Source organism: Gossypium raimondii, chromosome 11, assembly GCF_025698545.1.
Source record: "Gossypium raimondii isolate GPD5lz chromosome 11, ASM2569854v1, whole genome shotgun sequence".
Lineage (NCBI taxonomy): Eukaryota > Viridiplantae > Streptophyta > Magnoliopsida > Malvales > Malvaceae > Gossypium > Gossypium raimondii.
This window is the reverse complement of record NC_068575.1, coordinates 38545228-38557458: the sequence shown is the minus strand read 5'-3', so window position 1 is coordinate 38557458 and position 12231 is coordinate 38545228. Positions and strand designations below refer to the sequence as shown.

Below are 12231 nucleotides of genomic sequence, written 5' to 3'. Positions count from 1 at the left end.
TATTCAATATTCCATTCACTGCCACTTCCAAGTCCACTGTAAATGGTTTATTTTATAATACGGTCACTCCAAACCTATTGCTTAAGTTGTCAATTGCCTTCTAGAGCTATTGCAATTTCAGTCTAATAGTGCTAATCATGCTTATTATAGATATACGTACTAATCGTGCATTGGATGCTTTACCGCCTCGTCTAATAGTGCTAATTGTGCGTATTATAAATATGTGTACTCTTTTTCCTTCACTAAGATTTTTTTCACAGGGTTTTTATACTTTAAATTCTAATAGTCATTAGAAGTGGAGTTCTATTTTATTTATACTTCTTATATCTATAAATATAGACTCTAAAGAAGCATTGTAAAGTATTCCTATTGATCAATAAAATACACTCTCTTTTTACTCTCTTATCGTCTTTGCTCTTTACTTTATGTCTTTTTATTTTATAAATGTCTTTTTTTAAATTATTATAGGTAAAAGTTTGTAAAAATATATTTAAAATTTTCAATGATGTAGTTTTTAAATATATTTTCCATAAAATGTATTCAATTAAATTAAGAATAAATATTAAAACTATACATGAACTTTGATCCACTGTGCAATCTCATACATTAACTTTAAATTTGTGTGATTTTATATATGAAATTTTGTTTTGATTCAATTTTCATAAATCATAAATCATAAACAGCATTGTCAAATTAGCATCATTTTACATGCATGTATTGCATACACAAACAATTATATTATTCAATATAAAAACAAATGTATGTATTTTTTCTTTAAATATGTACAATAGAATGCAAATCAAAGTTTTATGTATACATATAATTCTCAATTTAAATTTCACGTGTATAATTGCACCAAATCAAAGTTCATGTATCAAATTACACATTAGACCAAAGTTTATGTATAAATTTGATATTTATCCCAATAAATCATTTAAAATAATTGATCTCAAAGTTTAAAAATTTATCTAAAAATTTTCACTATGACATTTTTACTGAGATAAAAAGGTATATCCCTTAGTTATTAATTAAAATTATAGGCATTGAAATATATTTCAATTCGATTAATTATATATCTATTTAAATAGTAATATTTATTCATAAGAGATGTGGCTATCTAAGAAAAGTTGTGTTTGTATAAACAAACTTGAAGTTTCCTATAAGACTCAAATCAATTGGATGGATGACTTAGACATAGAAAAAGGTATAACAACAAATTTTCACTCTGTTTATTTTATATCGTTATTTAATGTTTAATGTACTATTTTCATTAATACAAAATATAGATAATCATTGGGTTTCTTTGTATCTTAAGATTTATTTGTCTAGAACTCTTTTACACACCAATATATACATGGAGACAAATAGAACCTTAAAAAGTTGCACACCTTAAAATTTTCATTTAATTTCTCATAATTTTAACATAAATTTATGAAATACTAAAACAAAGAAGAAAAGATGTGTCTGTTCATTGTACATTCACATTCCATCTCAAATTATAGTACTATGAAAATGGTTAAAGACGATAAGGGTAACGTTGAGGTTAGTGATCTTGTTAACTTTTATTTTGAAGAATCTTTGTACTAAGAAAAGGTACATCGAATTTGTTATTCTACTATTGTTGCATGAATTGGATTATTGAAGTTAGTTATTCTATCCTTTTATTTATAGCTATTGAAATACCATAAATATTTTGAAAGATTTTAGAAAATATTAAAAAACAAATGTTATTTTCTTATATACAATTTGTATAATCAAACTTGTTCTAAGATATTTATTGATAAATTTATACTTTCAAATGAAATTGAAAATTAGTACATTTTCACCCACGCTTTGTTTTGAGTTAATTATTTAAATTTAATTTAGAATTTAATCCTTGAAATATACTTATTTTCATTTTTAGTATCTGAAATTTTTTATCCAATTTGATATGTAAAGTATCATTCACTTATATATTTTGGTGTTGATAAAAGAGGACCATTCAGCTCCACTTTTTTGGTGCGGAAGTTGGAAAGCATTGCAATTTCCTTGAGATATGGGAGCCAGATAAAAGTAGATGAATTATTAGTGAGGACAGTCCAAAAAGAAAGAGTATCTTTCTTTTAACTTCAATAAAGAAGTAGGGTATGGAAACCTAAAAGATTATCTTTCTTTAACTTAATTAAAGAAACCAAAGTTATTGCGTTCCTATTACGATTCTTTATTTTTAAATTTCTTTTACTATACTCTAATATATCTGTCCTCAAGCCAGATACTTTCTTTTAAAATAAACAATAATAACTAAAAGAATTGGGAGAAAATTTGTTTGATTTAATAGCTCAAAATTAATTACCTTTTCTAACAAATAAATATATTTCAATTTATTATTTTAATAACCCAAAATCAAATATAATTTCTTTCTTTGATTCTCAGTTGTGAGCTTTTTTTTTTAACAGTCGGAGGTTTTTTTTTTTTTTGAGTTTGAGATTAAAGTGGCAATGAGCTTCAATTGTGAATTGGTCATCATCTACCATAAGTTTTTATCGTTATTTAATGTTTAATGTACTATTTTCGTTAATGCAAAATATAAATAATCATTGAGTTTCTTTATATTTTAAGATTTATTTGTCTAGAACTCTTTTACACACCAACGTATACATGGAGATGAACCTTAAAAAGTTGCACACCTTGAAACTTTCATTTAATTTCTCATAATTTTAAGCATCCATTTTCATAAATTTATGAGATACTAAAACAAATGTATGTATTTTTTCTTTAAATATGTACAATAGAATGAAAATCAAAATTCCATGTATACATATAATTCCCAATTTAAATTTCATGTGTATAATTGCACCAAATCAAAGTTCATGTATCAAATTGCACATTAGACCTAAGTTCATGTATAAATTTGATATTTATCCCAATAAATTATTTAAAATAATTGATCTCAAAGTTTAAAAATTTATCTAAAAATTTTAACTATGACATTTTTGTTGAGATAAAAAAAGTATATCACTTAATTATTAACTAAAATTATAGCTATTCAAATATATTTCAATTCAAATAATGATATATCTATTTAAATAGTAATATTTATTCCTAAGAGACGTGGCTATCTAAGAAAAGTTGTGTTTGTATAAACAAACTTGAAGTTTCCTATAAGACTCAAATCACTTGGTTGGATGACTAAGACATATAAAAGGTATAAAACAAATTTTCATTCTATTTTCCTTCATCTTACAATATTCAATGATTGCTCTATAAAAATACTTTTATATGTTATTTAATGTTTAATGTACTATTTTCATTAATTTAAAATATAGATAATCATTGGGTTTCTTTGTATCTTAAGATTTATTTGTTTAGAACTCTTTTACATACCAACATATACATGGAGACAAATAGAACCTTAAAAAGTTGCACACCTTAAAACTTTCATTTAGTTTCTCATAATTTTAAGCTTGCATTTTCATAAATTTATGAGATACTAAAACAAAGGAGAAAATATGTGTCTGTTCATTGTACATTCACATTTCATCGCAAATTATAGTACTATGAAGATGGTTAAAGACAATAAGGGTAACATTGAGGTTAGTGATCTTGTTAACTTTTTATTTTGAAGAAGTCTTTGTACTAAGAAAAGGTACATCAATTTGTGATTCTATTATTGTTGCATGAATTGGATTTCAATGATTATGTTTATTGAAGTTAGTTATTCTACCCTTTCATTTATCGTTATTGAAATACCATAAATATTTTAAAAGATTCCAAAAATATTTTAAAAAACAAATGTTATTTTCTTATATACAATTTGTATAATCAAACTTGTTCTAATATATGTATTGATAAATTTATACTTTCAAATGAAATTGAAAATTTGTACATTTTCACCCACGCTTTGTTTTGAGTTAATTATTTAAATTTAATTTAGAATTTGATCCTTGAAATATACTTATTTTCCTTTTTGTATCTGAATTTTTTTATCCAATTTGATATGTAAAGTATCATTCAGTTATATAATTTGGTCCAAAACTTAACTAGCGATAAAAAAATTCACCTAATCTATACATGCCATGTGTCTTTGCCTATTTAATTCATAAAATAATTTTATTAATTTTTTATTAAAAACATATTTTAACCAAAAAAATAAACATGTAACACCCCTTACCCGTGTCCGACGCTGAAACAGGGTACGAGGCATTATCGAACTTAAACACAATCAAACACACAAAACCGGACCATTTAAGTCCACTTTTCTCACCCTCATACTATCCTCCTACACAAAAACATATTTATATACTAATAAAGTCCAACCAATCAACCATTTCAAGCTAAAACATGTATATTTCAATATCTGACATAACCACCACATTCAGATTTAGGGTTAGTTCTTCATTGCTTTTGAAAAGTGCTGTAGAAAAATGCTTTTGAAAAGTTTGGTTTAAAATTTGAGTGTTTAGCATTGCTATCAAAAAGTTCTTTTGAGAAATAAAATGTCTATTTTAGACATGTTATTATCAAGTAACAAATATGCATTTAAATAATATTTAAATTAGTTAATATTATTATATTTTAGTAAGAATATAAAAAAATTATTATAACTTGTTGTTAATATTTTAATATATGAAATATAAATTTTAAATATTTTAAGCAATATATATTAATTATTTATAAAATTTAATTAGAATATATCAACTATATTTTAAATATTTAAATATAACCATTAAATATTTGTAATTAGTATTTTAAAAAATATTTTTTATTTTTAATTAATGATTTTAATACATTTGTAATTAAGCACCAAGAAAAAAAAAGGAAAGTACTATGTTATTGGAGGGGTGAAAAAGTAATTAAGCACCAAAAGTGCTTTTGGGAGAAGAAAAGCTAAAATTTTTAACTTCTCCTTTTCAAAAGTGCTTTTCAAAAGCACTTCTGAAAAGCTAAAAATTTCAGCCAAAATCACAACTGTTCTTCCAAAAGTGCTTTTGGAGTCAGAAGTGATTTTTTTAAGCAATGAAGAACTGGCCCTTACTTTGCATACTTAATAATTCATACTACTACTTTTTTTTTCTTCAACCCCTATACATGCCATATAAATCAAAAAGTTGTTTAACAAAATCTACCGGAGTAAATCTAGATAGTGTGATCCTTGATGTAGATCCGATCCTCCGAACATATATATATACGTCAATCTACAAGGAACAATAAACACACACAAGTAAACTTACAGAAAGCTTAGTAAGTTCATAGGCTCATAATAAAATCTTACCAAAATCTCACTAACAGTTATAATAAACAAGTATAATATAACATTTCCTGCTAACCACAATCTCAAACAATGAATTTACTCAATCAAGCTCAATATCAGATATCAACTTATATTCCAATATTTAGCTTCAATTGCACTTACAAATACTTGTCAAATTAAGGATCATCTTACGGATTTGAGTACATCGTTTGTCAAGTGCCACTATTTGCTTGAATATTTTACAATACTATAACTCTGTATGGTTTTCTTCACTGAAATACCATACCTACTTTTCACGATTCAGTATGGTTTTCTTTACTGAAATACCATACCTACGTTCCACAACTCAGTATGGTTTTCTTTATTGAAATACCATACCTACATTCCACACTTTGTCATGGATCCACCATGGACTTATTTGTTAATTCATCACTGGTTACTAAACGTACGTACTCAATCCTGCGTATCCCTTAATTTGAACTTACAATTTGATTTTCACATTTTTACAATAATCATAATTCAACAACAATACAAGAGTTAATACTTTATATCATTATCACATTAACAATTAATCATAAAAGTTCAGTCGTATGAACTTACCTGAGCCAATTTGTAGGAGTTGTAAAAGTTTAGGGACTAGTTTGATATTTTCTCTTTTTTACGTTTATCTTTGGATTCCCGATCAATAATATAAAATTTTTCATTCATTAACATCTAATTCAATACTAATTCACTTCGCAATTTATGTCCATCAAATTTCAAAATTACACTTTTACCCCAAAATTTACATTTTTATAATTTAGTCCCTACTCAATTAACACTTTAATTGAACAATGTTTTCCTTAAATAATGCTTTATTTAATCATTTTAGGCTATTATAAAGCCTTTTACATTCAAAATTTTAGTACAAAACCCCAAGTCCTAGCTTTTTCACAATTAGGTCCTAAAAATCATTTTCTACTAAAATCACTTAATAAAATCATAATATAATGAAATTAAAGCTTCAAATATATGATAATTCATCATAAACTTCCAGAAATTATTCATTGTAACTTAAAAAATCACCCATGGAATCAAAAACTGATAAATTCAACAGTTGGACCTAGTTGTAAAAGTCACAAAACATAAAAATTTCAAAGAAAAAGCAAGAATTTAACTCACATGGTATAAAAATATGAGAAACCAGCTTGTTTCAGACCTCCAATGGCATTTTTGCTGATGAATTATGAAGAAATCTCTAGATTTTTACTTTTTTCTTTGTTTTATATATTTAATTTGCAAAATTTTCAATTTTGCCCTTGTTTCTCCTTATTTTCTTGCTGATTTTCTTGCCCAAACCGTCCAGCCCATATAATTTGGGCATAATTTCCTTTTAAATCCCTCCTTATTAGTCACTTAAGCTATTTAATCACAATTTAACCAATTTTACACTATTTTCAATTTAATCCTTTTTAATTAATTAACCATCCAAACATTAGAATTTTCTAACAAAACTTTAATACCAACTCAATGACACTCTATAAATATTTTTAAAAATATTTATGACTCGGTTTATCAGTTTGAGGTCTCGATACCTCGTTTTAGACCCAATTTACTTATTAATTTCTTTTTAAAATAAAAAAATTCACTAATCCAAAAATTCTTCTATAATCACACTTGACTCATATGTATTTATTTATTAAATTTTAAAACTCAGTGGTCAGATTTAGTGATCTCGAATCACTATTTCTGACACCACTGAAAATTAGGCTGTTACAAAACATATATTATTAAAAAGCTTAACTTAAACCCATCCCTTAGCCTCTCACGCATGCCTCCCTCATCTGATCCCTAACACATCAATGAAGAAAGAACAACAAGAACAATGGTAAAAAGATCAAGAAAAATTGAGAAGATAAATCTCTTTTTCTTTTGCTTTGGCTCTCCGATTTTGCAAAGAAAAATCCCTAGCCCATCCCACCTCACTTTTGCTTTGGCTCTCTAATTTCTTGGATACAAGTCTCTTTTTTCCTTGACCCCATAATTTTTTGTTCTCATTGTATTCAAGAATGAAAGTGAATGAACAAAGAAATTTTGGGTTTGTACAATGAAATTCTTAGATCACTATAAACAATTTTAGTTTTGTCTAGGTTTGTTTGGGTGTATCATATTGATATATGGTTTCTAGAAAAATTTTAGGTTAGTACAATGGAATTTTTAGATTATCGTAAACAATTTTGGATTATTTTCGGTTTGTCTTTGTTTATATTGAGTTTTTGGTTTTAAATTTGCAAATGGAGAACAAATAGAGAAATAGGAATTCGGAAGAACATTATGATCATAAATTACCCAATTTGGGTTAAAACATTTAATTATTAAATGGAATGAATGAATTTCTAGTTTTATAATCTATAATTTATTTCTATTTTATTATATATTTTTGAATTTTTATATATTTAATTTTATTTTCTATAAGTTTTAAAATATATTTAATAAAAATACATTTTAATTAATAATGCCATATGGCATATTTTTATTGGTCACTTATATTTTTCTTTAATGACATTTAAAAATTGGACCAAAACCTATATCGAACTGAACCTTTATGTACCAAAGTGGGAACATTGTTAATTTGTGTTGACATGACACTGTTAGTTAAGATGGTGTCAAATGACAACCTCTCATATACCAAATGACAAACATAAATAAAAGTAAAAAAACTCTTTACAAATGTATAAATTACAAAAATATATATCTATATGTTTTTAGAAATTATATACTTTTAATGTATTTATAAAATATTATATTATTTATATTATTATTTTCAAACTAAAAAATATATAAGTTCTTTTATGAAAATAGATGCATACTTGTCAAGCCTGGGGTTCGAGAAGAGCATTAGTGAGCCTACACTTTATGTGAAGAAGCCTGAAAAGGAAACCTTGCTGATTGTGTCTCTATATGTGGATGACTTGTTGGTTACTGGTTGTAGAGGTAAGTTGATTGAAGAATTCAAGAAGCAGATGCAAGATGTTCTCGAGATGACCAATTTAGGCTTGATGACCTACTTCCTTGGTATGGAAGTGAATCAAAGTGAGCATGGTATTTTTATAAGCTAGCTGCAATGTAGATTATTTTAAAGCTGCTAAAAGAGTCTTAAGGTATGTCAAAGGGACCTTAAGCTGTGGAGTGAAATTTGAAAGAGCTAAGGACTTGAAGCTGATTGGCTATTCAGACAGTGACTGGGTTGGCTCAGCTGATGATATGAAGAGCACATCGAGCTACTTCTTCACTCTAGGTTCAGGAGTTTTTTGTTGGAGCTCTAAGAAACAACAGACAGTAGCTCAATCCATTGTAGAGGCAGATTATATTGCAACTGCTACTGCTGTTAATCAAGCCATTTGGCTTAGGAAGCTTTTGTGTGACTTGAATGTTGATCAAGAGTAAGCAATAGAAACTAAAGTGGATAATCGATCAGCTATTGCTATTGCCAAGAATTCTATTTTTCATGGCAAGACCAAGCATTTCAAGATTAAGTATCATTTTGTAAGGGAGGTAGAATTGTCAAAGGAAGTCAACTTAATTCATTGCTGCTCGGAGGTTCAGCTTGCAAACATTCTGACCAAGCCACTAGCTGCTACAAGATTCGAGTATTTGAAGAAAGAAATTGGAGTTTGCTACTTTATAGCCAAGGAAGAGTGTTGAAAGGTGGCAACACAGCAACAGTATGCAAGTAACCAAGCAACACAGCAGCAGCATGCAAATGTCCATGGTGTAATTCGGTTGTAGAGCTTTTGTAATAGTTGAATTTTGCTAGTTTGGTTGTAATCCTTTTTTGTTTGTTCAGCTAAGGTTTAATCATGTACTTTGTTGATTTAGTAGTCATTTAGGTTGTCTTTAAGTTGATTTAACAGCTTGGATGCTTACACAAGCATGTTTTATTTTTTACCAATGTAATTGAACTACTTATGTATATGGTTTTTTGCTTATTCAAGTAATGAAGTTAATCTTTTCATCAACATCAAACATTCGATTTTTTCTTCTGTTTTTCATCTTTCAAACACAAAATTTTGTTTTGATCTTTAGTTATTGATTTAAACTCTACACTATCAGATTGATATAGAAACTAAAAACAAGATCACTCATGAGAAATTACTTTGTATTACTACAGTGAAACATGTACATTAATGGGGTTCCCATTGTCCAACACCACTGAAATTCTTCCAAAAAAATAAGGTTTTTCCTTTAAACCAGTGGAGATTATCTAGAATCACCAATCCTCAATTCTGTGAATACTTCACTAGCAGTTACATCTGAAGTATCATCAAATACTAGAGTAGTGTTGTCTCCATCAACAGCTAGAAAGCTTTTAGACTGTAATCAACGGAGAACAGGCATCGAAAATTCCAATGAAGCATTGGTTATACTATCTTCAAGTGGGCCTCTGTTAATTGGTGCAAGCTGAAACTGCAATGCATATTCCAAGTCCCATAAAACATCATGCATGGTTGGCCTTTCACTACCATGTACCTTCAAACAATTCTCTGTTGTTTCAGCAAACTTCCTAAATAAGTTGGGATTAATAGTATCCACTAGCATTGGATCAATAATATTATCAAGTTGACCTTTCCTCAGCCAATGCATTCCCTATTCAGCTAAGTTCACTTCCTCCCTCCTGTTCGAGTTGATGACCGCTGGCCTAGCACAAATGACTTCTAGGAGTAAAACTCTGAAATAATACACATCGGATTTATCTATCAACTCTAGAGACATGAAGTATTCAGGTTAAGATAACCAAAGGTACATTTTACATCGACGCTATGTTCTACATCAGGAATGCCTGATTTTGAAAGACCGAAATCAGTAACTTTGGCCACAAACTGTTCATCAAGTAAGATGTTTGTTGACTTAACATCACGGTGAATGATTCCTCCAGCTGCACCTGTGTGCAGGTAATTAAGGCCTTTAGCTGCACCGACGCAAATTTCTAGTCTTTGCTTCCAAGATAATTCAGAACGTGCACTGTATGATTTATCATGACCGGCAGTTGAATAATAGAGATGATCTCTAAGAGTTCCTTGCTCTATGAATTCATAGACCAGTATCATTTCAAATATTTCATCACAATATTCGATTTAGGAAACAAGATGACAATGGCGAATTTGAGATAAGACCACTATCTCAGTTTGGAACTCTAAAAGGCCTTGGCCATGTCCTGGTTCGCTCATTTTCACAGCCACTTTCATGTCACGAAATATTCCTTGATAGACTTTTTCGAATCCACCTTCCCCAATCACCAAGTTGGAATCGAAGTTCTTGGTCGATTGCTCCATTTCATGATATGATAATCTCAAAGCAAGGTTTAAATTGGAAGGCAACATATTGGAAGTCTTTTCAGACATTCTATTGTGAGAACTGCTCTTTGCATAGAAAGGCCCAGAGAAAGGCCAACTTGAAGATTGTCCAGCCTTTGCTTTTCTCCTTTTCAAACTCAGAAGCACTATTGCTACCAAAATAATAACAGATGAACCCCCACCAATGGAGCCAACAATAGCAAACAGACTAGTCCTATTACTTTCAGGCTTCCTTGGCCACGAAACAAAATCTGATTTCTTTATTAACTCCATTATCTCCAGCCCATTCAGAAAGGCAATTTGATTTGGAGAATCCAATCGAGGCACTATACTTATGTTCATGATTCCAGACTCATCAGAATCAACCACAAAATCATAATAAAATGAAACGGCCAATAGACCCATATCATATGGATTAATCCTCGCACTAAACTTGTTGTAGATATAGATATCGAAAATTATGACATTAAGAGATACACTAATTATGTCACAAAAGTGGACCCGAACGAAGTGACTAGAACTCTTACTCACATTAAAACTCCATGTAACATTGAAGAAATTTAGTTGGCTACTCTCATCTATATCATTTCTTTTGCAGTGCTATACACAGGGTCCGGGGCAGTAAATTCAGTGGCTCCCCCTTCTCGATAGTTAGGTGAATCAGAGAATAAGTCACTATTCCTTGCTGCCATTGGATTAAGCAAGAAACTATCATCCGGTATCCAGTTCCTCCATAATGTATCATTTATTAGTGTGAGGGTAGACCCTCCAACATTAATCCTAAAGACTGTATGCAACACTTGAGAAGACAAACCATCAAAAGAAATTCCACTTCCTACAGGAGTAAGAAGAGAAGCGGTATCGGGGATGAAATCCTCAGGGGCAAGAAAGAGGCGTTTACGAAAGCCAAGTTTGATCCTTGGGAAGGTATGAAGCATATCCTAAATCTTTTTTCATTGATGGTGACCAAAAAGTCTTTGATGACAGGTGAACTAATATTGTTCCTGAGAGTAAAGTTTGATAATAGCCAAAATCCTAAAGCTGAGACATTAAATTTAGCTGTGGCTACATTAGAATCAGATGAAGAAACAAAGAAATGGAGATGTACAAAGTAGGTGTTGTTCTCATTAATTACAAACTCGTAAAATGAAGGGCGTCGATAGATTCTTGCGGATTGATAGAGTTGAGATGAGGAAGGATTTGCATGAGGGACAGGGCTACTTTGCCCTACAAAGAAGGAAACACCGGAGTTCAGGTCACCGACAAAGTTTTGACCGCTGCTTGATACGTTAGAATTTGATCCACAATTGATGAATTACTTATCTGGAGGTGCGTAAGCTAATGAAAGGGGAAGAAGTAGCAACAATTGAAGGAGGAGGAGGAGGTTTTGAAGCTTTTCCATTAGAGGAATGAGATGGTAAATGAGGCAAGTGTAACTAAGAATAGAAGGTAGTAGACACCTTGAAACCGAATAAAGGAAATCGAGAATTAATGAAATGTTGATAAAAGAGGACCATTCAGCTCTACTTTTTTCGTGTGGAAGCTGGAAAGCTTTGCAATTTCATTGGCAGTTAAAAGTAGATGAATTATTAGTCTTTCTTTAATTTTAATAAAGAAGTAGGTAAACCTAAAAGATTATCTTTCTTTAACACTTTAATAAAGAAGTGT

The 12231-nt window shown here is 29.4% G+C and overlaps 1 pseudogene; it reads right to left on the bottom strand.

The window, feature by feature from the left end:
* Positions 1–9421: 9421 nt before the first annotated feature.
* LOC105803970 (probable receptor-like protein kinase At5g24010) lies at positions 9422–12025 on the bottom strand (annotated as a pseudogene).
* Positions 12026–12231: the final 206 nt, after the last annotated feature.